The following is a 27800-nucleotide window of genomic DNA, read 5'->3' as shown; positions in this document are numbered from 1 at the left end:
TTTCAGTAGCGGGAGCTTTAGCGAAGACAATGCAATAGGTCCCTGTGGCACTAGAGAGATGGGGCCTAATTTCGCAACGATTTTTGTTCTTAAGACTGCAACTTTAGCTCGGTAGCTCCTATTCAAATACATTTGAAATAAGAAATCTTCTTTCTCGGCAACCACTGCACCGCATTTGATGAGGTTTGTTGCATTTGAAAGAAAAAAAGATAAAATCTAGTGACTGTAGCAAGCGGATTTTTTTATTTAGGCTGCCAGCTTTGCTTTTCTTGCTAAAATGCTTGAAAATCGAAAGAACTTAAGTATCAAGTTTACAACTTTGTGACTGAGCAAGCCGTAGTGATCTTGATTTAATTCAGGGGTGGGAAACGCGCAGTGCTGTGTTTCAACTAACTCTGTCTTCTAGTACGCGTACCGTAAGGTTCATGGCGCTTGCGCCAATAGTACAGGGCGTAGGGAACGAGGAAGATGGATATGCTACATCAACACGTTCTCTGAAGCTTTGGCCAAAACCTCGTGTCGTTCACTCATTCGTTCTCAAGAAATGCCGCCGAAACCACGGCTTGCTACGCCGCACCGGTGCCATGCGCTGTCATTGTAAATAGAGGCAGAGGGCGCACGCCGAGTCAAGCAATATGGAAGCGTCACCACGTGACCAGACATGGCGGCGGCGGCGGTAGCACGGTGAGGAGAAAGTGAGGAGCGTCTGTAGCTAAATGGATACTTCGTTGCAGCGCGCCTTTAAGATTAAAGAACTAGTTAGGTGCGTGCTTAGAGCTTGTTGTGTGCGGAGCAACTGAGATTAAGCTCAGGTACCTAAATACCTGCGTGATTTCCTACCATTTGTCCGCTCAGTCTGGTGCTCGTGCTGCGGAAGTTTCCAGACGAAACCGACAGCTGTTCTTACTTCTGCGTGAAGCCGTACGCCTGTTTACATGTGCATCCTGAGCGTTGTTTTCACGAAGTGAGAAACGTAGTAAATCTGTTGAAAGCAAAGGTGGCAACAAGAAAAGAAAACAAAAACAAACGGCCGGGGGGGGGGGGGAGGTTTCCAACGGAGGACATCATTTCCACTTCCTGGAAACGAGTCGAAGGAAGAAGAGACGTACGTTTGAATGGGAGCGCCCCGGAAGATTTCTTCTGTACGCCGAGCTGACGTCTGCTGAAGTGCTGTCTCCGGGCCCCTTGTGGCACCACAGTTCGTTTGCTTCTTTACCTTGAAATGACAGCGGAAAAAGATTGCTTACGAAATACGAGCGCGTTGAAAGGCTCGGGGAAATGGAACGGTGCCTCTAACACGAATGTTTACTTTAAAGAATATAAAAACAAAAAATAAGGAGGAAAGGTTCGATTCATCTTTAGCGAGTAAGTGAAATGAATTCGAGAGGAACTAGAACATTTTTCGTTTGTAGTACGCACAACGAGCGCGCATGAAAAGAACTGCACGGGGCGCGAAATCGACTCCTTCGTTGTTCGTAATACCCGTTTGTATTTCGATGATTTTTTACTTTTGGTAATGGAGGGATGAAACTTAATCTGATGACAGGTGCCAGTCCACCGTTTCTAGACAATCTCACCAGTTATGTGCAGTGCGGTGAACGCTGGTGTTTGTGTCAGTAAGTCATTGGCGAGAGTCGGCTCCGTTTTCCAGGGAGGGGAAGAGGGCTCGCCCATTTTGAGCTCCTAATCCTTATGTGAAGCTTTTCCATTCAGTAAGCGTCGCTCGGAGGCTAAGCAGAGGCAAGGAAGTTCCCTTAGTCTTTTTCGGCTTACGCCACTCGTGGCTTTGGCTGCACAGCGCGGATTTGATGAGATGTAGTGTTGTCTGCCGTGCAAAACAATTTGGGGATAAGGGTGAATAAGGCGAATAATGGTGCGAGTCGGTCTATATAACTCACACGTTTGCAGCCAGGAATGATGGTGTGAATTATCTTACAGAGTGAGCTGATAAATGCATAGTCATCGTTCGCTTCCTTTCCTTTTGTTTTGATAGGGACACACATTTTCTCCTCCTCCTGAAAGTTCTGGACACAGAATCTGCCAGTCGAGAAGGTAAGTGTCTTTCTTTTTTTGGCTTATCTAGGACATGTATCCCGAGAAGCAAGATAGAATGGATCTAGACCGATAACTCTTGACCTTGAGCTACGCCAGTCCTTTGTATATATACCTCGCTCCTTCGTGTTGAAGCTTTTCAGATCAGTGCGGGAGATTAATTGCTGAAAGTGGTCGAGAATTCCGCTCTTATTTTTCATTAGATGTATGGTTCCGAGTTTGTCGAGGATTTTGCGATCATTAAGAAATTAATCTAGGCATTCCTTCCAAGATGCTGGCACGGAACAGAGTTTGCGCTAAAGACACCACTCTTTATTAGTGCACATCCTTCTACTTACTGTTAATGCTCAAACACAAACAGCTTACAACAGATGAAGTTTCAATCACGTTATATTCGTCCGTGACGTTCGCGACGTTTCTTTTATATGCAGCACTGTTTCACCTTTTTGCCTGTTCACGTGTTTACGTACAAGCATTTATAGCGTCGAACGTGTGAGCGTCTCTCTCTCTCTCTTTCTTTGTCTTCTTGCGTTACTCACTGAATGAGCTGTGTTGAACGTTTCTAAGTGCATTGTAATCACAGTTTTCACCCTTGAACTTTTGTGTCACGTACAGTGTGCGTTCGGTCACGCGATCGTTTGTTAAGCCCTTTAAGGTCTTTTGGGCCACTTCAAGCATGTTGTATGGTTGTACCTATAGCTGTAGTTCCAGACTGACACTTCAGTGCTTTTTTATGCGATTAGAATTCTTACGGTACTTCGCATACTTTCGAGGGTGGGGCATATCTATGGCTCTAAGCCGTTTCCTTGCCAACTTGAGTCACTGCAAGTGGGTGGAGCATGGTCTAATGCTTAGCCCACCGAGCTTGTGCTGATGGAACAGAGCTCGAAACCGACCGTTAGGGACAACATAGGATACTGAATATGTGGTGTTGGGTATGCACAGCTGTTCAATGACTTTTTGCTGCCAACTTGGCAACTGGCAAGAAAGGAATTCGCAACTGGGCAAGTACCGAACTTGAATGAACTTCTCTGAACGCCAACTTGGGATCAGTGGGGTATGTGCCAGTGGTCATGTGCCAGTGTTGAATAATATGTTAATGTTAATAAATGCCGACTTAGGTGACCGGGTGTGTGCCACCAGGGATCTGCCGCTCTTCAAAGAATCTCCTCGACGCCAACTCGGGTGACCGGGCCATGTGGCACTGCGTAAATGCCGTACTTCAATAACAGAAAAAAAGCAATTATGTAATATGTCTCCGGTGCTCGACGGAATCGAACACACGCCATGCGCGAACTTCGTGGCGGCAACGCTAGATGGCGCAGTGTGGGCGGCGGGAAGCGCGCGAGAGGGCGCCCCCGGCTGCACACACACGTTTCGGCGTTGCTAATGTGGTGTGTCGTTATACATTGCTTCAATGCGAATCGCACTGACTTCGACATCTGTCATGAGATGAGTTCTGGCGGAATTATGTTTGAGAACAAAATTAATTTAAGATTGATTGATTGTTTCATGAGACTGAAATAATCAGAAGAATAAGAATGGGCTGGGGTGCGTTTGGCAGGCATTCTCAGATCATGAACAGCAGGTTGCCATTATCCCTAAAGAGTAATGTATATAACAGCTGTGTCTTAGCAGTACTGACGTACGGGGCAGAAACCTGGAGGCTTACGAAAAGGGTTCTACCTAAATTGAGGACGACGCAACGAGCTATGGAAAGAAGAATCATAGGTGTAACGTTAAGGGATTAAAAAAAAACGGCAGATTGGGTGAGGGAACAAACGCGAGTTAATGATATCTTATTGAAATCAAGAAAAAGAAATGGGCATGGGCAGGACATGTAATGAGTAGGGAAGATAACCGATGGACATTAAGGGTTACGCACTGGATTCCAGGGGAAGGGAAGTGTAGCAGAGGGTGGCAGAAAGTTAGGTGGGTGGATGAGATTAAGAAGTTTGCAGGGACAACATGGTCACAATTAGTACATGACCGGGGTAGTCGGAGAAGTATGGGAGAGTCCTTTGCCCTGCAGTGGGTGTAAACAGGCTGATGATGATGATGATGATGATGATGATTGATTGATTGTTTGATTGATCGAACGACGTTTGATAATTGCGTTGTGTGCTCCAGTTAGGCTGTGTTAAATACGGGACCGTTTCCTGAGCCTAGTTCGAGTTCACCAGACCACATCGAATCGTACCACAGCTAATTAAGGAGCGCAGAAGCACGGATACCACATTCCTGAGGCGCGGCACGTGCAAACAAGTTGGCGGCCCCCACTTCGTGTGCCGCGGGTGGAGCTATTCACTGCTTGACTCTTCCCGAAAGTGAAGCGAGAGCCTGGCACTGTTGCAGGTAAAGTGGGTCCCGAAGCAAGACGGCTGTAATGCACCGTGAAAACCTGGCAGCGTCGCCCCAATCCGCCTATTGTGACGGCGCACTGCAAGTCAGCAAGGCAAGACCGCAGGGAGAAGTAAGCCCTCGGACATTGGGGGACCAAGCAGCGACTCCATCGCACGGGCGCCTACCATTGGCCGAAAATGACGACACCCGAGCGGGCTCGCCGATTGGCCGAAAATGGCGTCACCTGCGCGGGCTCTCCCATTGGCCGAACGTGACGTGTCTTCGAGACACCGAAGGGCTTAAAAAGACACAGACCGGGAGCAGCAAGATAGCATTCCTAGAGCATTCCTTGATTGATCTCTTTGGAGCTTCTTGCCACGGGCCGCAGCGTCCGAGTTGCTGCCGGCCCGTAATGACGTTTAAGACTGTTAATTTCTTGGACGTCTCACTGTAAATAATGTAAAAAAACCTCCCAAGTTTTCATCCCAAAGTCCTCCTCAACTCTTACAGCTGTCGCCGTGGCGCTCAACACTCTTCCGTCGTGGCATTCAGTTCGTGTTCAGAACCTTCGCGTTTACCATACATACTCCAGGAATTCACATATTTGTTTTAGTAGCACTACGCACCGCTGTGGATTGAAACAACAACAAAAAAAGGAAGAGCAGCGCTGTGGCAGCCTAGTCCTTGCGTTCGGATGAACGGCCATGTAGACTTCGCTAATTTCATTTGCGCAAATGGGCTTCGAGTTATCGAATTACCTGTTTATTTTATGGACGATGTAATGAACTGCGTTTGTTCGGATGGTAATTTAGTTATGTCGTCACTTGCGCTTGGGGGAAGAGTAAAAAAAAAAAAAACGGTTGCATCGCTATTATGCAATTACGCTGCTACAGTGCTCACTGAAGATTTTGCTTGCTCGTGCAGTTTAGGTAAATAAGCTTTACCGGTGTTGTTTTAGCGACCGCCGAATTCCGCGCGCAAAAGCGATATAAAGCCAAGTAAATGATAGATAGATAGATAGATAGATAGATAGATAGATAGATAGATAGATAGATAGATAGATAGATAGATAGATAGATAGATAGATAGATAGATAGATAGATAGATAGATAGATAGATAGATAGATAGATAGATAGATAGATAGATGCATTATCCATTTTTTTTATTCTTCTGCGACCATCCGCCGCACCTAGTAGTCCAACGTGGCGACGTTGGAGCCAGTGACGAAGTAGGGAAAATGAAATATTTTTTTGCAAAATATGAATGTCTGAAAATATGAACCGCCACTTCAGCGAAATGCAAAGGCAGGGGCCGTATATGTGTATACATAGATCATTTTAAGGTAGCCCGCGTTAAAAGAAGGCCGGTAAAGTTTACTCCTTTCTTTAAGCACACTTTGGGGTGAAAGTTAGATGAAGCTGCCTCAGACAGGCTGCCTGAGACGAGCCCTGTCTGAGGCATCTCATACCTCTCGTTCATCCAACTTTTATTCCAGAGTGTGTTTCCGTACGTCGGCCCCCGTCTCAAATTTGGGTCTCCTTTAAAGCCCGGTAAGTGGAGGGGGCGCGCACCGATCCGAAACTCTATGCGCCGACGCTCTTGCCAGATTCGATCAATGCACTGCTTGGAGTTTCGTAAAAAGGAACGAGAAAGAAGAAGAAGAAGAAGCGAGGTGCATTACCATATAAGTCACCTCTGGGGGCAGGTATGCTGCCTTCTCCCGCGACACACCTTCACCGGCGCGATGGCGTCGTCGACGTTACACCTGGCGGGCCGCGGGGCTCACCCGGCCGTGGCTTCGCTCGGTTACCTCCGTGGCTCTCTCACCCTTGTCCAAGTGGCGTGCGCGCACGGCCGAGCGATTGCCCCTCCCCCTCCCCCGCCTTCTTTTTTTTTGTTGAAAGCCCTCCAGGGAAGCGCCGAAACGAGCGCACTATACTTGAAGGGTGCTGCGGAGGCAAGTGGGCGTGCATGTACGTTAGAGAGGCGCGGGAACGTATACCGGGATAGGTCTTCCCGCCAGGCGGCGCGGCGGCGCACTTAACTGCCGGCGATAAAGCGTCGTCGTCCCCCAGGAGAACCGCTTTTGCTCTGTGTAGTGTTCCTGCACTACTCACTCCGACCAACGCAGAAATAGGAAAAAGAAGAGAGAGAGAGATCAAAGGAAAGCTTCGGGTTGCTACCGTGCGGGAAGCTTAAGCCACATCTCACGCGATCATCGCTGCCGCTTAGCGCGAGTTGTGATAGACGTGCACGCTACACGCCTTTTCGTACCTGTGTCGCGCGTACTAGCTTTTAGTGGCACGCAAGCGAGCTCATTAGCACGCACGCACGCACGCGCGCACATACCCCCCTCCTAACGCACACACACACACGCACGCGCCCCTCTCTCTCTCTTTTGAACACGTCACGTGCACGTGAGCACGGGGATGCCAACACCTACACACAACTCACGTTCACAGACGGGCAGCACGTACACAGGCCACGCACGCGCACCGCCAGACACCCACCCACGCGCTTTCTCGAACACACACACACACACACACACACACACGCACGCACGCACGCACGCACGCACGCACGCACGCACACACAAACGCGCGCGCGGGAGCACGCGGTACGTCGGTTCTCGCTCCCTCGCGTTTCCCATATTGGCGCTAATAATTTCGCGTCCCCTTATTCGCGACTGCCAGAGCACTTATTCTCGCGAGAGCCGCGCGCTCTCTCCTCGGGGAGAAAGCGAGACGCCGGCGCTTAATTTGGGGCTCGTGGTTAATGAAGCCCTCCCGAAGAGCCTAAAAATTGGCGCCGCCGTCGAACCGCGAGTCTCGACGGGGCCGCGCTTTCGTTTTAAATAGGAGACCCGCGGCAAACGACGGCTCCAAAAAAAAAAAAAAGAAAGAAAGAAAGAGATGCCGCGTTTAGCACGCGCGCGCGCGACAGCGAGGGACTGCATTAAGTCTGAATTAACGACGAGATCGTCGTTAATTCACGAGCTTATACGCTTCGGAATCCCGCGCTTCTGCCATGTCGATCTCGCGCTTTCGCGGTACCAGTCGTATCATATGTCAGTGTTCGTACGCCACCCTTCCGTCTTTCGCTCTTGCCTTGAGGCGACGTTGGCATAATTTTCGTGATTGATAAGCCGTCTTTCCCAGAAAGCAGTTTTCCAAGCGGGTGACGCCGCAGCCAGTTCTTAACCAGTGAGTTGCGTGTGTAGGTGTAGTCGGATGTTCAGGTAGTTAATAGCGGCGCCTGTGGGAACATTGTGGAGCAATCAAGGGAAAAGCCACACATGTGGACCTTCTGCACGTGCGTTAATGCGCCAAGTAGTCCTGCATGGTTTGACGCTGCTATTTATCTTACGGCAGAGTTCTAGCGCAGTTTCCGTTTCTCGGAGCCGATAGCGAGTCAGCCTGGCTTGCATTTACGATGGTTTCGAATTTGTATATAAACGCGGAATAGCAAAGCCAGAAGAATCAAGTATAACACCGGGCGCTGTATTTTATTACTTATTCTATTGTGGAAGTTGTAGTAATAAAGATTACTTCTTTTTTTTAGAGCGCAGCTCTTTGGCGTCCGTTCCTGGGTTTCGCGTCGTCGTCGGCGTTGTCGTCGGCCTCGTAACCAGCTCCGCCCCCCTTTCATCCCCCCAGCGCTACCAGCGACCGACTGATACCGCTGGATGCCGCTGTCGCCGCTAGAGAGTCAAGATAACGTGACTGCATAGAACACCGTCGCCGCCATGCAGAAAGAGGAGGAAAGGGTCCCCCCCCCCGTGTTCTTGTGTGGCGGATAGGGTGCTCCTCAGTTGCATCAGTCAGTCGCTGCTATCTCTTCCTTCCTCCCTTTATCGTGTTGTCCGCTTGCTGCGCGCGCTTCTGCCCCCATCGTTTGCCGCTGGGTGTACACGCCGCCCCCCTCCCCCCTCTTCCTGCGAGTCTCCGGTTGTCAAAGCGCCGGCTCGAACTTAATTCCTTTCTTTGCTCCTCCTCCAATGCAACCCCTGTGCGGTGGCAATCAGAGAGCCAGATCGGTGGCGGCGGATCTGTATATGTGCACCGCCCGAGCCGAAATTGCCGCTGCCGTTCGCCCTGTGCGGTGGCAATCAGAGAGCCAGATCGGTGGCGGCTTGACATAAAGACAAACAGCAATTTCCTAACACTTATGCGGGAGAACATCCCGTTCCTCTCGCTCGTAACGCGTCCCACGGCTGTGACAACCTCGCGAGGCACTTGTATAGATCTCGTCTTTGAGAATCAAGCATTGGTGTACCAAGTCGAACATATATCAGTCTATTTCTCCGACCACAAAGCTTCCTTCATGACTGTCAAGAACTGTTAGTGGAGTATTTGTTAAAGGAATACGTGTGAAAAATAAAAAAAAAATTCTGTGATAGCGCATACATGTGTTGCTCGATTTCTTTGCCTCAATCTATCGAAAAGGTGAAACAGCTTATTTGCTGCGCTCAAATTTCGCATTAGGAAGTAACGTAATCGTCGGTAATTTTTTCTTAAACAAACGCGAATAAAATCGCGAAACTATTTCCAGGAGTGCTGTCACGTGTGCGATTCGCCTCCGTAGTTTTCCCTTTATTGCCACCGAGAGTTTTCCACGAGCAATACAGTTCTAGCACCCGTAGGTGTATTTTCACACTAATTTCAGTGATCGACAGTGTCGCTACAGCTAGTCTGACGAGAAACACGGTGTGCAGAAGCGAACTGAAACGTTATAAGAGATAAATATGTATTCCGTAATCTTGTGACTCGCACCAAGTGGAACTTCTGGATGTTGCGTGAAGTAAAACAGTGATAGGATGCTCAATGCCTTCTAAACTTCCAACAAACGTTTTCCGCAGTTCTTTAACCCAACGCTATGTCACAGCACTTCTCGTGAGTCGTGAATTTTGGCCGACTTGCCAGCCATGTATATACCTGTACCTCTGACAACCCTGTCACTTATGCGACACAGCCAATATCAGCGGGAATTCGCACTCTAATAAAGCTTCATTCCTGCCCTCCGATTCGCTAACGCGCTGGAGTTGGTAAATATTTTCAATACCGAAAACGAGAAAAGTGCAGGATAATGTTTTCACGTATGGCTGTTGGCATGTTGAAATAAAGAAGCGTAGGATTTACAATTGCCTCAAGTTCCGTTGTTCTAACATGGCCTTTCGCCATTCAGACGATCTTTTTTTTTCCCCCTCAATACGCTTTTTCTGCTCAGACCAGTTTCAAGAAGTTCGCAAGAGTTAAACTGAGAGAAATGGCATGTCGTAAATTGACCTAATGCCGTTGTGCGCACTGTGAAACGAAACAAACAAAACACGCAAGCACATAAAAAAAAACTGAACTTGACGTATAGGTGTGCGACCATTCTACTCTCAGAAATGCATGGAACTTGTCCTGAAGGTCACGACACTGAATCACCTACCATAAGGGACAAGCTACACGCGAAGGCCAATGTCGCATGCATTACAAGGACGGCCGCCATTCCACGTGTGCATGCCATTACTTATGCGTAGACATATGCAAATGCACGCCTTGCTTTTCGGCGTGAAGCTAGTGCCCCCCATATAGGGCACCCTTCTTCTCTATACGCTGTTTGCCCTATCATGCGTCTTTCCACGAGTCTCATAGAAAGCAAGACGCGCACCGTGGCTGTAATACCTCGCCTCCTTTCCTTGCTAACCGCTCAGCACCTTTTACTCCCCTTTTTCTCCAAGCACCCGGAGTGTGTTCAATTGCTACTCCCTTGGAGGATGTCGGTCTCTGTGTGTGGAAAGTTTCTCAGACTACGAACGAATGAAGGGCGGCGGGGGAAGGTATGGAGGAGGGGGAAGCAGAAGCAGGGCACGACGGCTGCCTTTCTCCACGTTTCCGCTCCCGCTGTTGCTTCCGCCGGAAGTAGCTTTCACCCCACCCCTCGCCGCGCCTGGCCCCGTAATACGCAGCCGGTCGTGCCCCCAACGTCGCGCTCTATGCAAGAACGAGGTCGTACATACGCATTTTCATTCTTCGGGAGTCCCTGCCGTGAACTTTGCCTCCTTCGGGAGCGTGGGCTGTTCCCGTTCGGGCTCCATTGATCGTCACCCCTGCCTGCCCCGCGGCAGTGTTCACGGCATTGATCGCGACACTGTAGCGCTTTGACGGGGGGGTGGGGGGTGGGGGGGGGGGAGTACTGCGGACGCTTTCGCGTTCGCCCCAACAACGCTGGTTCGCCGAGCAGGTGTTGTGCGCTCTCAGGCAAGTGCGTAGACGATTTGCCTGAGGCTCACGCAGACCTGTAACTCTCTCTCTCTCTCTCTCTCTCTCTCTCTCTCTCTCTCTCTCTCTCTCTCTCTCTCATTTTATTCTTTCTTTCGGTCTGCAATTTCCGCTGCCGCAGTGCGGGCGATGGAAACGGTTAGATATAGCTCTGTTATCGACTGCCAGCTTTGCCTCTCAGGCTGTAAATGTATCATAAAAAAACAAAGGTGAAGTATTAATACGGGAGTGAAATGAATTGGAGAGGCTGGAGATGACATTAAAAAAATAATAATTTCGAGCATTTACGCCCTCTCTCTTACAACGGCCATAAGAGGCTACCCACCGTGGTTGCTCAGTGGCTATGGTGTTGGGCTGCTGAGCACGAGGTCGCGGGATCGAATCCCGGCCACGGCGGCCGCATTTCGATGGGGACGAAATGCGAAAACACCCGTGTACTTAGATTTAGGTGCACGTTGAAGAACCCCAGGTAGTCAAAATTTCCGGAGTCCTCCACTACGGTGTGCCTCATAATCAGAAAGTGGTTTTGGCACGTAAAACCCCATAATAATAATAAAAAAACATAAGAGGCTAGCTATAAGCGACAGCATCAAAACGGCAAGTTGGGCCAGTAGGTTGAGATTCATAGTGTTTCGTTACAGCGCAATACAAGACAAGGGCACAAGAAGGTATAAAAACCGTATCTTCCTTTTTATACCTTCTTGTGTCCCTGTCTTGTATTGCGCTGTAACGAACCACTATAAGCGACAGGCTTGTCCTACTGCTCCGACTGTAGTGGCAGAGTGTAAATATGTGGCACTTGCTTAATAAATGTAAATGAGATAGACTCATGTGCTCTCTCTCTCTCTCGTTAACTTCTCCATCCCCTCCCCACGCGTAGGGTAGCAAACTGGACAAAGTCTAGTTAACCTCGCTGCCTTTTTTCCTTCCTTCTCTCTCTTTCTCTGCACTATACACGTGCAATAGATGACGGAAGATGAAATGAAGGAAGTGAGCAAAAAAATAAAATAAAAGAACGCTCCCACACACGCGAGACGCCCTAGCAGCCAAATTATTTAGTAGCGGTAGAGAAGGCATGCGCGAAAATCCTCTGAACACTCTCTGTAGAAACATACAGGGCTGTTCCACTGCTCTAAGTCGTCGGATTCAGCAAGCGCCTATCGGTACAGTGGTGACCTTGCTGGCTTCTACTTTCACTTTGGCGACACCTTGGCTCGATAAACAGTGCCATGCACTGACGCGCCGCGTTATCATCGGCCCGCATCCGACCAACTTGCTCGGTCATCGCATCTCCGCAGTGACAGGTTCTTTTCTTTTTCTTCTCTATTAATTATTGCTATTATTTCTTCGCAGTGACCTAACTGCACTTTTGTTCCGGTGCGACAGCCGCGTCACGGCTCGTTTTGTGGGCGTGATGGTTCGTAAAAGTTGCCACATGTCGTATTTCTTTACGCTTTTTGCACGTCGCTTTCGCTTCATTCCTCGCTGAGTGATCTTTCTTATCTTTTAATTCGCGTCGCTGTAGAGAAGTAGTCGGCACTTTCAAAGGACGCAGACATTTCTTGGCAACTTCAAGTAATTATGGTAACTACGAAAAAATACTTTCGCTCTATTTTTCTTCGTAACCTTCTTGAAAGTTGCTTGTAGAGTAATTCCGGGATGCACGGAGCACACGTGCACGCTGCAGTTTAAACGCGTATGTGATCGCCGAGCGTACGCCTCCGAAATCAAACAAGCGCATACACGCGAGGAAATATTTTGCCTTGTTTCGAGACGTATACACTGGACTGCTGCAACGACAAAGGTTTCTGTGTCGAGATTTGTTCCGCTGTCGTCACAACCGTGCCGGTTCTATCGTGCATCGAGATAAGTGACTGCAGTAAGCCTGGCGTGTTGATGTTGTGCGACGAGCCGATACTACGGGTTGAAGAAGCAACTCTCTGAAAATGACTGTTTCAATGACGATGACGACATTCAAAACGACCCGCCGAGGTGGCTTAGCGGCTACGGCGTGGCGCTGCCGAGCCCGAGGTCACGGGATCGAATCCCGGCCGCGGCGACCGCATTGCGAAGGGGGGCGAAATGCAGAAACGCCTGTGTCCGGTGCATTGGGGGGTACGTTAAGGATCCCCTGGTGATCAAAATTAATACGGAGTCTCGCACTACGGCGTGCCTCAAAATCAAGTCGTGGTCTTCGAACGTAAAACCCCAGAATACATTTCAAAGCACGATCCTCTTTTCAAAGGGCCAACCTTCCATATACATACATTTTCCTCCTGCCAGGCTACAAGCAGTTGTGTGAACGACTGAGGGGACTGCGTCGAAAAGTAGAACGTGATTAATCATATCAGTCGCTTTCTTCCCGTTGAAAGCGAAAGCTTTTGAAATCAACCCTCGTACAAAGTGCAACGAGCTGCGACGTGTATAGAGTGTTTCCACATCTCGAATCGCTATATACGTTCAGACACGCTCTCTCTTTGTTTCTTTCCTTTACCCCTCCAGTGGTTTTCCGAAACGCACGAAGAAAGAATACACATTTACACCTTTAGGACCGAGCCAGGCGTATGTAATATATACACGCTAAATTCGCGAGATAGAGAGCTTTTGGGAAACACCGTTACGAAACCGCGATTCGCGCCGAGGCAACGTGGAGATAAATACGCGCCGACACCAGCGCTTGACAAACGGCAGGCGAGCGTGCGGCTCGGCGTACTCGCGGACTCGCGTCGTGATGGGCTCTCGTTTTTTTCTTTCTCCGATGCCTCCGCGCCTCGGGCATTGCAAAACTGATGCGCTTGCCGGTGTTTGTCCCGTCACGGTGACATGGCATTGCGGCGTTTATTTCGAGGATGACATCGATCCGCGCGTTATGCATGTGTACGCCACCACCAGGCGGCGGATGGGCGTACTCACTGCTGAGCTGTACCGCAGAGGCTGCAAGATGCCGCCAAGCGCGTGTTATTATGCCGCTGTTGCGACTCAAGTCTGTTGCCCGCAGGTATACTGCGGCGGAAGCGCCGCGCTACTTTGTCTACTGCGAGTGATTAACCTGAGCTCCTCCTCCTCCTCCTCCTCCTCCTCCTCCTCCTCTTTCTCTCTCTGTCTCTCTAATCTCTGCTCAGGTTGGGCGGTAGCAAACTGGAGAAAGTCTGGAGAAAGCTCCTCATTGCTCTTACCCCCTCCCTTCCTTCGTTTTCTTCACTCATTATGTCGAAGCAGCGCACTTGCACCTGGCACGTACACATAGAAAGGACATACACAGGCGCAGTCCTTTCTACATATGTGTACGTGTACGTGCCAGATGTAAGTGCGCTGCTTCAATATTAGGGCTCAGCCGCTCACCCACCAGTATCTTTTAAGTAAATTCACTCATTAATTCATTTATTCATTCAATCCATCCTTTGTGGTTAATGCGTATAGCAGTATGAGAGCCGAAGTGAAAAAAAAAAGTACTTCTGTAAAGTGCAGAAAGCGGGACACGTCATATATATATATATATATATATATATATAGTGCAACCAACGGTGGTCTGCTTCGGTAGGATGTCGCATCACCGTCATTTGCACTTCGCTCCTCGAACAGGCAAGCCTTCTGTCGAGTGAACTCCTGAACAGCACCGTGCAATGTGGTGAACGTGGCTTAAATCACGGATCCGGGACCGCGGTGGCACGTAATGCTGACGCGTTTCTCTAAGATATACCGCTGAGTTGCCAGAGTTTCTTTTTTTTTTTCATTAACGAGTACACATTTGCGCCGTAAGAAGGTGTTGCTGCCCGTTAAGACAGCGCTGCTTACTCCTCCTAATCCACCCATTCATTCCTTACTTACTTTCTTCCCTCATTTATTGCTTCACTGGGTCATTCGTATATTCAGTCCTTCCTTCGATCATTCCTTCACGAAGGTTGAGCGCAGGAGAGAATGAGCGACTTATCGAGCCAAGCTACATAAGCAAAGATCCATCTAAAAGGCCTCTTCCGATTCGTAAGCTGCTATTGCGAGTGGGTCTATCCTGAACGTGTTTTTCAGGGAGCTTCAGGAAAAAAGAAAGAGTCATAGAAAGAAACCAATAGAAACCACTGGAGCCGCACAGCATAACCAGATAAAGACGCATCGGAGTAGGTTGTAATATCAGCAGAAATTTAGGTTCCGCTTTTATTTCACTGGAGTGAGGGGCATTATAAGCGGGTAAACGTGCAGAGGCTGCCGTAGTGAGTCGCCATACAGAAAAAAAACAAAAAGAAAAGGAAGGTTGTAAGGAAGCGAGTGAACGAGGAAGCAATATATGCCCACCCCTCAAGTAATGTCCTGTTGAGGGAGCTTTGAGGTATAATAAATAAAATAAATAAGGTAAAGAAGTTCAAGAGGCCGTTTGACGTAAGAATACATGCAGAGCAGAACTCCTGTGCCATGTTTTCATAGCAAAATGAAGCGAAGACAGAAAAAGGAAAGCAAAGAAAGGAACAGAAAAAGACTGTATAAATATATTTCTCGGACTAGTACATATACCTGCCACTGAAAGTATAGTTCGACAATGAAGGCTGGAACAGGCCAACGAGGACGCGAGAATGCGAGGTCTAGACGAATTCTTGGACGACTAAGCTCATTTAGCGAATATATATATATATATATATATATATATATATATATATATATGTATATATATATATATATATATATATATATATATATATATATATATCTGTGGTTCGAGTCGCGTGTCACAAAGACGGCAGGGTAACTTCGACCAAGGAGAGTACTTCAAAGGGTCCATTCAAGCGAAATGCCCCAATGAATCGGACAAGCCAGTGAATGGAACGACTTAAATGAGTTAAGAGGCGTGGGCCGTGGAACTATAACTGTCCGCTTCGCCCGGCGAATCGGAGAGCGTAGAAGGATTTCGCGTTATTGCACTCGGTATCGGTTACGGTCCCGGAAGATGACATACTCCCGTATTCTCAAATTCTCACACCATTCTCCACTTGACGCTCCACTCCATGGATGGAAGGATGGATGGATGGATGGATGGATGGATGCATGCATGCATGGATGGATGGATGCATGGATGGATGGATGGATGGATGGATGGATGGATGGATGGATGGATGGATGGATGGATGGATGGATGGATGGATGGATGGATATAATGAGCGTCCCCTTTGGAACGGGGCGGTGGGTTTCGCCACCAAGATCTTGCTATTATACGGCCTAATGTCCTACATAGGTTAAAAAATAATAAAAAAATAAAATACAAAGAAAAGACACGATGAATTCCCATATCCAAATTTTCTGGCCCGCTGTTGTGAACTTTATTTTCGTATGTCTCGGTTGTTTTGTCGCTTCCCTACTTTTCTTCCGCCAATCTTCCAATCGCCTCTTAGTAATCTTTATTGTGGACGTGTTTACTTTCCCCCTGCTCTCGCTGAATCCAAGGGCTTCAAGGAGGGCAGTGGTGCCTAAGTTGACCGATTTGCAGATATCTTCACCTTCTAATAAAACATGTTCCATCGTTTCCTTATAGCTTTACCGCAGCAAGCGCATGCTTCTTCTTCCTTCTAATAAATCGCTTTATGGGTGCGTGTTCTAAGGCATCCTGATCTCGCTTTGAAAAGCAATGAGCTTCCCTCGGAGTTATCATAAATTGTTTCTTTCCTGATTTTGTTTTTTCTCCTTTTAAGTAGTTACTCATGGCAGGTTTCCATTTCCACCACCCATGAGATTATTTGAGCCTCTCTCACTTTCCGCTTGACTTTCTTTGTTGCTGTGTTGCTCACCCTACAAGCCGCACACTTGCTGGTAAGTTTCCTAGTTATTTTCTTGCACTGCGAATAAATGTTTTTCCAGTACAGATACCGCAACCCTTTCCCAGCCCATTTACTTTCTTCCATATTCCTCAGTCGTTCTTCATAATCAATTTTACCCTGAGCTTCTCTCGCTTCAAAACTTGTCCAGCCCATATCGCCCTGCACAGCTTCATTCGTAGTCTTCCCGTAAGCGCCCAGTGCGAGGCGTCCCACTGACCTTTGGTTGCCACCGAGTCCCGATTGTACACCTGATTTCAAGCATACAACCGCATTACCGTAAGTAGGTCCTGGAACCATTACACCTTTCCACATACCCCGAAGCACTTCGTACCTATTGTATCCCCATAGCGCTCTGTGTTTCATTATGGCCGCATTTCTCTTCCCCTTTACTGTTATTGTTTTTTGCTGTGTTTCCGTATATCTATCGCCTTCGTTTATCCAAATACCAAGGTATCTATATTCTTTCACCCGAGGTATCTCCTGGCCCTGTATTGCCACTGTACTGTCTGTTCGCTGTTTTCATTGAATACCGAGATGAGCGCAGCGCCACCCCTTGGCCGAAGAAGACGATACAATTCTCACTAATTGGCGCGATTTATTTATTTATTTATTTATTTATTTATTTATTTATTTATTTATTTATTGAAATATTTATTAAGGAAGAATGGCCCGTGGCCTAAGATGGGGGTAAGGGATCAGGTGAAAGGAAGGATGCCTGCCCTCCTTAGCAAAGGACAGCAAAGCGTTAATTCTCCTGGTGGCATCTGCTTACGGTGCGACCCAGTACGACGCGACCCTTAGGAGTCAAGAGTGCTTGTCCGGGAGGCTGTCTGTGGCAGGAGAGTCGCAGGTCAGATGTTTGAGATGGACGCGAGGTGTCAACGAAGTGCAGTTCCTATTTCTCGCGAGAGGCGGCGCTGCCATCACTTTTCTCTAAACGAGAAAAGCGGAGACGCACAAAGCGAAGTTCACAATAGGGGGTCAGGAAGTTTGGTTGTGGGAGTTCATCTTAGTTTGCTTTCTTTTTCTTTTTTTTAAACCTAGGTAGGACATTAGGCAGTATGATAGCAAGAGTTTGGTTGCGCAACCCACCGCCCCGTTCCAAAGGGGCCGCTCATAACATGCATCCATCTAAAGAAAGAAAGTGAGAGAAACAGAGACAGCGAATTGGATTGAAGGACTGGAAACGACAGAGACCACGCAGATTTACAAGAATGGGAAGAAAGAAAGTAGACGGGAAGAATCTATACGATAACACAAAGGGCAGCGCTTTGCAAAAAACATTGCTGTTTTAGGCTCGAGCTGGTTCTCTAAGGACGGAAACATGCCGGAGCAAATATTCAGAACAAGATGAGGGATGTGTATGGTGCGGCAGAAATCCGGAGAGCACTCAGCACATCGGAGTGCGAAAAGATTGACCCAGCGGGACCCGTAGGTAACGTGCACGTTCGAGAAGCGCTTGGATATAAAGTGGACGGAAGCATCAACCGGCTAGCAGTCGACATAAGCAAGAGACGCTTAGAGTACTTGAGAGGGGGGGGGAAGCAGGGAAGAGATTGATAGGACCCGATCCGTTATAAGCATAGGTAGCGGTACAAGGTAGATAGAGAACTACTCAGGACAAAAAATAGAGATGTATACAAAATTGCCGGAATTATGAACATGTATAGCTTATATGATTAAATCAAGCAGGCCAGGTGACTGTTTATCACCGCCCCGTTTCAAAGTATACGCCGCCAACAACAACACCAATAATGACTATGGGACCTCCTTCTTTATACTAAATACTTGTAATGTGACCCAACTTGTAATAATAAATTCTGATTCTGAATAATAATCATAATAATAATAATAATAATAATGATAATAATAATAATAATAATAATAATAATAGAGCAGTTGTGCAGTGTTTGAGTAGATTAACGTTCTTCAATACAGGAGCAGCCTGGCAACAGTACTGCACATATCTTTGGAGGCCGAAACGAGGTTCGAAACCGAAACCAGATTAAAGAAAATAACTCACGTTCATGAAGTTCTATTAAATTGTATAAAATTAAATTAATTTGTACCGGCTTCAGCCCTGCATTGCGTCAATCGCCGCATGGAAACCGTGCACACTCTCCAGATCTCGGAGGCCATGTTCACCGTCGACGTAGGGCTACGTGGGATGCGGAAATGGCCGAGGGCCGGACAAGCCAGATTTCTGCATCGACCTGCAGGACATGCCAGATCGCGGCACCGCGATCTGGTATGTCTACATTTCTGCATTCCAGTTTGGCACCTCACCTCGCGTGTCTAGACGCCATGGGACCTAAGCGACGTGAGTCGACGCCCGCAGAAACACCGGCGTCCACGGCGTCCTTGCGTGACGCCCGACTTCGCCTCAACACCGAGGAACGCGGTGTCAGCCGACGCCGGTAGGAACGTTGATTGTGTGCGCGTCAGTTTTACGGAGCCTCATCCTAGAGATGGGCCGCATACGCACGCCCAAGCGGAAACAGGGCGTGGGCGGGCTTACGTGAAGACTCCCAATGCGGCTTCGCTTCCGCGTCTTGGCATCGAATATCTAGGCACGCTCTGCATCTCTAGCGTTCTCTCTTTGCGTTGAAGCCTTGCAGGCAGATAGACGTTCGGCCGCGCCTGAACGCAAGCATTCGCGCTCCGTGCAGGGCGGCTGTGACCGACCTACGCCGTTACGCACCAGCGCCGGCTGAAAATCCAGTGCCGACTGGTTGCGTGCTCACGTGGGCTTCTTCTCCACTCTTCGGCGAAGCGTCGATCCTCTTGCGCGTCAGCGGAGATTAATAAAGCACGCGTCACGCCAGTTTGGGCGCGCATTTGCTGCCCTCATACCTGCTACACCGGAGAGACGTCGCTCGAGGTCGTCGGTCGCGTGAGGTATGAAGGCTAAACGCCGTGAGCGCGATGTTGTGCGCGACAGCGACGAGCGACGGCTTCGAGCGACGGATCGGGCCGTCGCTTGAACAGATCGCTCGGTCTTGTCGCGCGATCGCTCGGTCCTGCAAATCTAGAATTCGTCGCTCGTCGCCCGGAAGTGCTATGAGCGGCTAGCCAATAGCGCGGAGCCGGAACTGGACGTACATCACTCAGGTACTACCGATTGTGGCATGGAACGAGCAAACGATTGAATTTTTTATAGTGCAAGGATAAGAACCTACTGGAAGACCTTCAGAAATATTTTATGCTGCTTTTTACAGTAAAACATCACCAAATAAAGCACGCGTCACGCTAGTTTCGGCACTTATATTGCTGCCCTCATACCGGCAACACTGAGGAGACGTCGCTCGAAGTGATGGGGTACGACTTGTAGGCGATAACTGAAAGCGACAGCCATCTCCATCGCGTAGCTTGTCGCTGTCGCGCGCAAGATCGCCTGCATGGGGTTTATATTTTAGTTGTATACGCGGCGGGCGAACGCGACAACCATCTCCATCGCGTCGCTTGTCGCCATCGCACGCGGGATCCCTCGCGTGTGTTTTATGTTTAACAGCCTGGCAGCTCTACATTGGGCTCGTTTCGCCATCCTTGGTGTTCCTCTTAAAAGGGAGAGTAAATAAGTTGGTTACAAAATTTTATCCAGCTCAGAGGTTGAATGTGCATCCAAAATAGATATTCTCATTCAATTACCCTGGAAAAGCGTCTGGGATCTTTACAAACCGAAGCAGCTCGTCTTACTCTTCGATGAAAATGTATTTAAACTCTGGGGCTTTGCGTGCCAGAACCGCAACCTGAGTATCAGGCACGTCATAGTCAGGGTCTCTGTATTGATTTTGACAACCTGTGGTTCTTTGGTGTGCACTCGATGAACAGTACACGGGTGATTTCGCAGTTGGCCCCCATTAAAGTGTGGCATCGGCGCCCAGGAGAGCATCTTGCGACTTCGCGCTTAGCGGCGCAACGCCATAACCACTAAGTCTCCACGATGGGTACCATTTCATTATTTCCTTTCACATCGGGCAAGGTAGTGTCTGTTGTAAAGGAGGCTCCACCAGCGTACGTCCGTGTCTAACGCCTTTTCCTTGCGTATACGCGCCCTTTTGTGTCTCGTTGGTGCCCCATTTTTCAAGTTCTCCCTACAAAGCTTGGCTCATAGGTACTCTTTTCATTCTTTCAGAAACTGTATTACACAATGACCTCTAATAAGGTTTCTGCTCGTTACCCCTCATTCATATCTGCCAGAAGGGAAAATTATTGAAAAAAGTTTTCTTTATGCTGTGTGCATGATGTAGTATGAGCATTCATGTCTTTTGACATTTATACATCTACAGGGTCAGCTACCGGATAGAGTACTTACTATGACTGATCATGCTTATTAGTTCAAGGGCACTTGAACAATACGTATTGTTCGCAGTGAATGTTTTCCACATTCGAAGTATTGAAAGATGCTTGTTTTACAATTGTGTTCTTTGCTTTCGGTTGGTGTTAGTATTGCTTGTTAGATTTTGCATATGCATTCCCCCCTTGTGCAATAGCCTTTGCACAAGATTCCCGTAAATGATGATGAGCTAAATTCAAGTGCAAGAATTTTTTGTCTACCTGTGACTACCATAGAAATGCGACTGCCACGGCTAACAGTTCGACCCCTCAGCTTGTGTTAGCAGCAGAATTCAATAGCCACAGTGGCAGTTCAATAAATTAAAGAAGAATTTTGTTGTCGACAAGTTTGTGTTCTTTCTTGCATCTACGTAGGTAAAAATTGCAATAAATGAGTGTGTCATTGCAAAAGAAAGCTGTTTGTGGCGCTTTATTGAATAAGCCGGTTATTGTGTACAATTTAAATGCAGAAATTTGCTTTAAAATCTGAGGGTGAAATGTTCTTGCAAGCTACATGGTACCTCACCACTTATAAAGATATTAATAACAGAGGATATCGTTGTATGGGTTTACACACTAGTAAATGTGATGACAAACTTATTAGAAGCGCTGTTTCTGCACACTTGATTAGCTGTGGACGTGTAAGAACCGTCTATGCCTAAATGATGCCATCATTCACAAGAAGGGATGCAACTAGCTGACATCACTGCACAGTATAAATTTCCTTTTCTTTAAGGGGTCGTCTCCTACTGTTCCACCTACATAAGGACAGGCTGTTTACCTGCTATTCGCATTGTTGCACGAGTTTTACATGACGTTGCGGAAGGCTCCATTGTCGCTGTGCCACTATAGCAAGCCAATAACGTTATGTACGTATACTTAATTACCGTTCGAAACAAGGTTTAATACAGGTATAGTTAGGATACAAAATCCGCCACATATTCAAGGTTTATTGGATTCCGTGTAGGAAAAAAAAAAAAAGGTTCTCCATCCGAGAAGAGATAGAACTTAGTGTAGATGAAACATTCGAAAACAAATTGACGACGCTGTTTATTCAAGCCATGGAGGTTAGAAAGTACATTACAATAGCCTGTGCGTTTGGAACGCCAAACTTAATAAGCAGGTGAGGTAAGGTAACCTTCCAAGATGCATCGGGACATTTACGCGCGACAGGAATAGAATGCAGTTCAACGGTCGCGCGTTCACCGCGACGTTGAAACTTCGGGTACCTTGCAGTCTTGCCGTATGCCTTTGCCGAGTTTGCAATTGTTTAAGCTGCTCGTACTCGCGATTTTTTGCATACTACTCAACAATTAAGAAAATTGCGACGACCACAAAAAGCCACTTCATCTCGGGAGGATCGAGCAGCTGGTAATATTGGCCACCAGCAATGGTATGTAGAGTAAGTGCTAGATCTATAGTCTACAAGCACCTACCCAGGATTTTTTTTTTTGTGGGGGGGGGGGGGGGTGGAAACTGGCCTTCACACCCCAGGAGATGCCGATAGCTACCGCCATCCAAAAGAAGTGAAAAAGACAACAAAATCTGGACCGCCGAATAACTGTCAAGTCTCAAGACTGATGCGGTGGCCCTTTGGGAATGTGTGTGAAGAGTGGTCGCGTGGGCAGAGAGGAGGAGGGGGTATGCCGAATAATTGGGGGTGGGGGGGGCGGTGTAGCGCACCACTTCCTGGGTACGGGCCTGATAGCACACGAAGCAAACGCGCAAATACGCTTCGTTTGCTACGTAGAGTGTCAACGAACGCATAGAAACGGGAAGAATGAAATCTGCGGTACACGCTTTTTATTCTTCCTTGGCGTGTCGGTGATACGTAGATCAAACCATGTTTCCGCGCATCGCGCTTGTGGAGCGAGACGCAAATTTCCCAAAACAAACAGCGAAATAGCTTTCGGCGCAATTTCCAAGAAAAATAGCAGCGATCCCTGCGACGTGCCACCAACCGGTTGGTCGCAGTCAAAAGGGGGGCGGGAGGGGGTGCAGCATTGCGACTGCGATTTCACTCGCATGCGGCGGAAGTTGCACTTCCGGTGCGACGAAAATCGCATCATGTGAAGCAGGCTTTAGCATGGCAATTGAGGTCACCGGCTAAAAGAATGCAAGAACTCCACTGGAGTTTTCTAAGTATGCGTAAGCACACCCCGAAATTTCAAGTTGGTCCACCGCCAAATTTAGGTTGGCCCACTTGCTAATTTCAAGCCCCGTGCACCCCCAGATTTCAAGTCGAGCCATGTCCAAATTTCAAGCTGGTCTATTCGGACATTTAGGTTGGCCCAACCCCGAATTTCAAGTTGGCCAGCCACCGAATAATAGTTGGCCCACCCTAAAATTTCAGATGCCCACCTCAAGATTTCAAATTGACCCACCCCCAAATTTGAAGTTGATCCGCCCGTATACTTTACTCTAAGCAGGGTCATTCAATACTTTCTAAAATAATGAAGGACCTGCATGCTATAAGCTTCCCATGCATTTTCTAGGGAGCCTTACGAATTCCTATGTGTATTCTCTCCGATCAACCTTCTTTTAATTGGTCCTTGTCGCTTATAAAGCTGCCAAGCATCTGGATTTACACTATTATGACAATTAAATGTCTTTTAACTTCTCAAATTACGCATTTTTGTGCAGATGCAAGGCACTGCACTTCTCGCGTGCATTTTCGTGTGAGGGAGCTGGGGTGGTCGCCACAGAATGCTTCCGCATAAAGAATACAGAAGTATGCTTGTCAATGGTATTACTAGGGAGCCAAGAGGTATATGTATAGGCCCGCTAAGCATTACGTTTTAGTTACATGCAGCTTTAGCAAGTGCTGACAGTACTGATAGACATTCTGCAAAGAAAAATTTAGCAGGTGGCATATTTGGCTTACATGTGGAATTGGTAGTTTAAAAGACGTGAAGGAGCCTTAAAAGTTATTTTCTGAAAATTATTACATTAATTTTTTTCATAACGCAAATTAGATATGAACACTAAATTTGCAGACTGACCAGAGCAAGTTCGGGGGCTTTTCAATGTATCGTACGCTAGCAATCCCCCCCCCATATAATTGGCTCCATTGACCATCAGAGGCCGGGAGTGGAGTTCGAATACCGAATTCTGTGTATGGATTTAGAAATAAGCATCCCTTTCCGTGAGTGGGGTGGCATTCTTTAACCTCCTGGCTAATGTCCCCACCTGCCTCGCGCCCTACAGGAGAGGGCACGCATGTTGGCCGCGTTTCTCGCTCGCGCACGCGAGATTGAATTGCGTTCGCCTGTTCACCCTCACACGCTTTCACTCTCATACTGAACCTCACGGCGACGCCGACGCCGATGGCAGGAATGCACCTGGAGAGTCCATATCATTGCTTGTGCAATAAAAAGCTCACGAATAATAATGCATCATTAAGCCCATGTCAGATTGAATTCAGACATGGATGCGCGATGTAATGCGCACGTGTTGATATAGAGGGACGAATTAAGCTTGCTCGACACAGGCGGCAGTATGCAGCTTTAGTGACGCTTGATTTAGCTAAAGCGTACGATAGGGAAGAACATGTAATACTCCTTAACCTTTTAAATCGCATGAATTTTGCTCGGTATATTATAAATTGAATACACGAGTTTTCAAGGATAGGAAATTTTATTGTTGCCAACGTGGCTTGTTGAAAAAATATGATCAATCAAGGGGAGTTTCCCAGGGATCTGTCCTTTCTCCTATTTTGTTTAACGTTTTATCAAGCTCCCTTCCATTGTGCGATACAGTACAAGTCTATGCAGACGACAGAGCATTCTTTGCGAGTGATATTCACTCATTACACAGAATACTTCAGTCATACTTAGGAATGCTTGAGGCTTGGTTTGCAGATATTCGAATGTCACTTAATGTCAACAAAAGTTCCTTGCTTTTGTTTCCGTTGAATGTATCGGTTAATGCCTCTCTCCAATACCATCAAGAAATAATTCCGCAAGTTGACTTTATCAAAAATATCCAGGTGTAACGTATGACGCAAGACTGAGCTGGAGAAGTCACATTGATCATGTTAAATCTAAGGCAGCACGCGCTGCTAAAATTATAAGCAGGCTTGGCTGACATCTCGCCGGGCTAGGCAAGGAAATTCTAATTATTGTTTGTCGCTTGCACGTTCGACCGATACTGGAATTTGGGTGCCTGCTATTCTCTGGTGGGCTAGCATACAAAATTAACTCCCTGGTTCTTCTAGGGCGGGAGGCTCTCCAGAATCGTCTTGGTTTACCAAAATTTGTAGCTAACAATGTTTTATATCAAGAAGCTCGACTGCCTAATCTTCCCTGCTGATTACGCATTCTAACAGTACAGGCGTATTTAAACATTTATGAATCTTCTTCGAGACGATCACAATTTGCATTTGTTAGTGAAATGAGGGTATTTTTCGATGAGCATTGGTCCCGCTTACATAGACCTCAGTTTTTGTTTGTACAAGCTGAGCTAAACCCACTAAACGTTAATATACGCGAGATCATTTGCCCAAACAAGCCCTTGCTTAATACAAAGATTGAATTTGATGATATATTTCCATCGAATGCCAAACTCCTGCCCACTACATATTTAAATGGCATGCTACAATATAATTTAACGCAATTGGGAATAGATCATTTGGTACCGACTGTTGCGTCAATGAATAAGGCGAAAGCGGGTGTGGGTATTTTCTCCGAGTCATTACCCTAGTCATATGCAGTACGCCTTCAGTATTTCGCACCCATATTTCTGGCTGAACAGTCAGCCGTTATCTTAGCTGCTCGAAAACTTCATTCAAATTATTCTACAGTAGTTAGAGTGACTGATTCACTGTCAGTATGCGCATCACTCACTTCATCTTCAGACACTACTGTAGCCAATTAATTTCAACCCTTAATCCCCTCAAACTTAAGCCTGGTGCGGTTGCTATGGTTTCCAGGCCATCGTGGTATGTTCTTAAATGAAATGGCGCACACACTTGCGCGGGTGTCTCTTGGTGGACCAGCTATGTCCGTTGTGGCTACTGCGGCTCGTGTCACGGCGCCTAGGTTTAGGAAATTTTCTTTTTTCCAAGATTCTACAAAACTGAAAATCAAAACGTCGGAAGTTAATCATTTGCCGTTTTCATGGGACGATAGATGGTGTCCCACACGTAAATTAGAAATCTCCATGACAAAATTACGATGCTGCATCCGGCCATTAAATCTTGACCTATACAAGTCTTGTCTGGCACCGTCCCGTCTGTGTCCTATCCGCCAGGAACCTCAAAACATTTATCACTTTCTAATAGCATGCCGTCGATTTAGAAATCAGAGGAGAAAATTAGAAATTTCATTCCGCAAATTGGGTATTTCTTTAAGTATTCAAAATATCCTCTCCTTCGGGGCTTCTTCATTGGGCTTTATCAACAGGAACATCTGCGTGGCCATTTGCGACTACCTCTGTGACACAAGAAGGCTACCACGTTAATTATCGAAATCAATAATTGGATAGATAATTAAATCGATAATTGTGTCTTCGAAATCATTCTAATACCACCAAAAAAGAACACAAAATTTGCTGTTTATATATGGTTATAACTATATCTTTTTATTTCTAGATCTGCCACGTAAATCTGTTTCTTAATTAACATGAATGTCGTACTTGACCGTGATCTACTCTTCCGGTTAGGCTTTCCTCTCTCCCCTTGCCTTTAACATTTAACCGCCGGCTTCTTGGCCAATCCCCCGTAGTGGGTAAGCGCCACAAGTGACAAGCAAGCAAGCAAGCAAGCTAACGCAGGATGCGCGGCTATTTACGCGTTCTATCTGAGTGATCGTTGCTGCCGGTGTGTTTCTGGCTGCCGCTTGACGAGTCCCATAAACCTCGACACATTTGATGGAGGCGCTGGGTACGCCTTGAAACCTGGAAAACTTCGAAGCCGGACTCTGTCATCCATTCGCTTCATGGTGGCAGACCCGTCACCGCGTCCAACGGCCACGATGCCCTGCCATGGCCGGCTCGGGTGCATTGCGTCAGCGTGACCCTGCCGTATTCAGCGGGATCGGAGACCACGGCGTGGAGGACTCGCTCGCCTCCTATTGAAAGGGTGAGCAACCACAACGAGTGGGACGATGCGACGGTGCGACGAAACTGAACAGCGCCATATTTTATCTGAGCGACGTTGGTTGCGAACTTGTGACACCGAAACCACGAACCTGGGCCTGTCGACTTGGGTGGCGTCCAAGAGTATACTTCACGGAGGTGTTTGGGCGGCCTGCAGTCCGCAAGCTTCTTTGCGCCGAGCAACGTTTGCGGGGACGAACGCAGCAGAACGGCGAGACGTTCACTATTTACGTCGAGGATGTCGTGCATGGGTCTCTGCAAGCGTGTCGATGCAATAATGACGGAAAGCGACCAGATCAGGCGCATCTTAAAGGTGCCTGATGACGATGCCTTTCTCATGCTGTTGGCAAAGAACCCCGGCACAGTGTTTGAGGCAGTGATCCTCTGCCAGAGCTGTGATGAGTTGCGGAAGCAGCGTCTCTCCACGCGCAATTTTACGGGCAGGCTTTCTCTCTGGTTCGACGGTTGCAGCCGATGAATCTTGCTCGCTGACGGTGCAGATTAAACAGTTTGTTCGCGATGAGGTGGCCCTCCATAACCTTCGTTGATGCCTCTGACACAAGAGACGCATCCCTCTTCGTCGAAGCTCACGCTGCAGCAGGCCATCGAGGATCGAGTGGCTGAACTCGCTTACCCAGCCTTTCACAACGCTCCCGCTGCTGCGCCACTCAGCTATGCGCACGTCGCCACGGTGGCCGCAACGCCGACGCGTGCGGCGTTTCGCGCACCAACGCGGACACCACCGTCTCCCGCCCGGTTAGTGCCACAGTATTCCCCCCGTGCGTAAGCCACGGCGCACACCGGACAACCGGCCGATTTGTTACTCCTGCGGAATCGCTGGCCACATGGCGCGTTTCTACCGGCGCCGGATGCCACCTATCGCTCGCTCGTGGCAACCGAGTTGAA

General features: G+C 47.8%; 1 protein-coding gene across 4 annotated transcripts in view; it reads left to right on the top strand.

Annotated features, from left to right (window-relative positions):
- The window catches only part of LOC142575742 (uncharacterized), a 379986-nt gene that overhangs the window by 257643 nt on the left and 94543 nt on the right, over positions 1–27800 (top strand). For 2 of the 4 annotated variants that reach the window (XM_075685350.1, XM_075685351.1), the window contains exon 4: positions 1994–2052. The exons of the other annotated variants lie outside the window; for them this stretch is intronic. The gene's annotated coding sequence lies outside the window, so the exon portion shown is untranslated. The remainder of the gene's footprint in view (positions 1–1993; positions 2053–27800) is intronic. 4 annotated transcript variants of the gene reach the window in all.

This window comes from Dermacentor variabilis, chromosome 3 (genome assembly GCF_050947875.1).
Source record: "Dermacentor variabilis isolate Ectoservices chromosome 3, ASM5094787v1, whole genome shotgun sequence".
Classification (NCBI taxonomy): Eukaryota; Metazoa; Arthropoda; class Arachnida; order Ixodida; family Ixodidae; genus Dermacentor; species Dermacentor variabilis.
The sequence above is the reverse complement of the archived record's forward strand: the minus strand, read 5'-3'. Positions and strand labels throughout refer to the sequence as shown.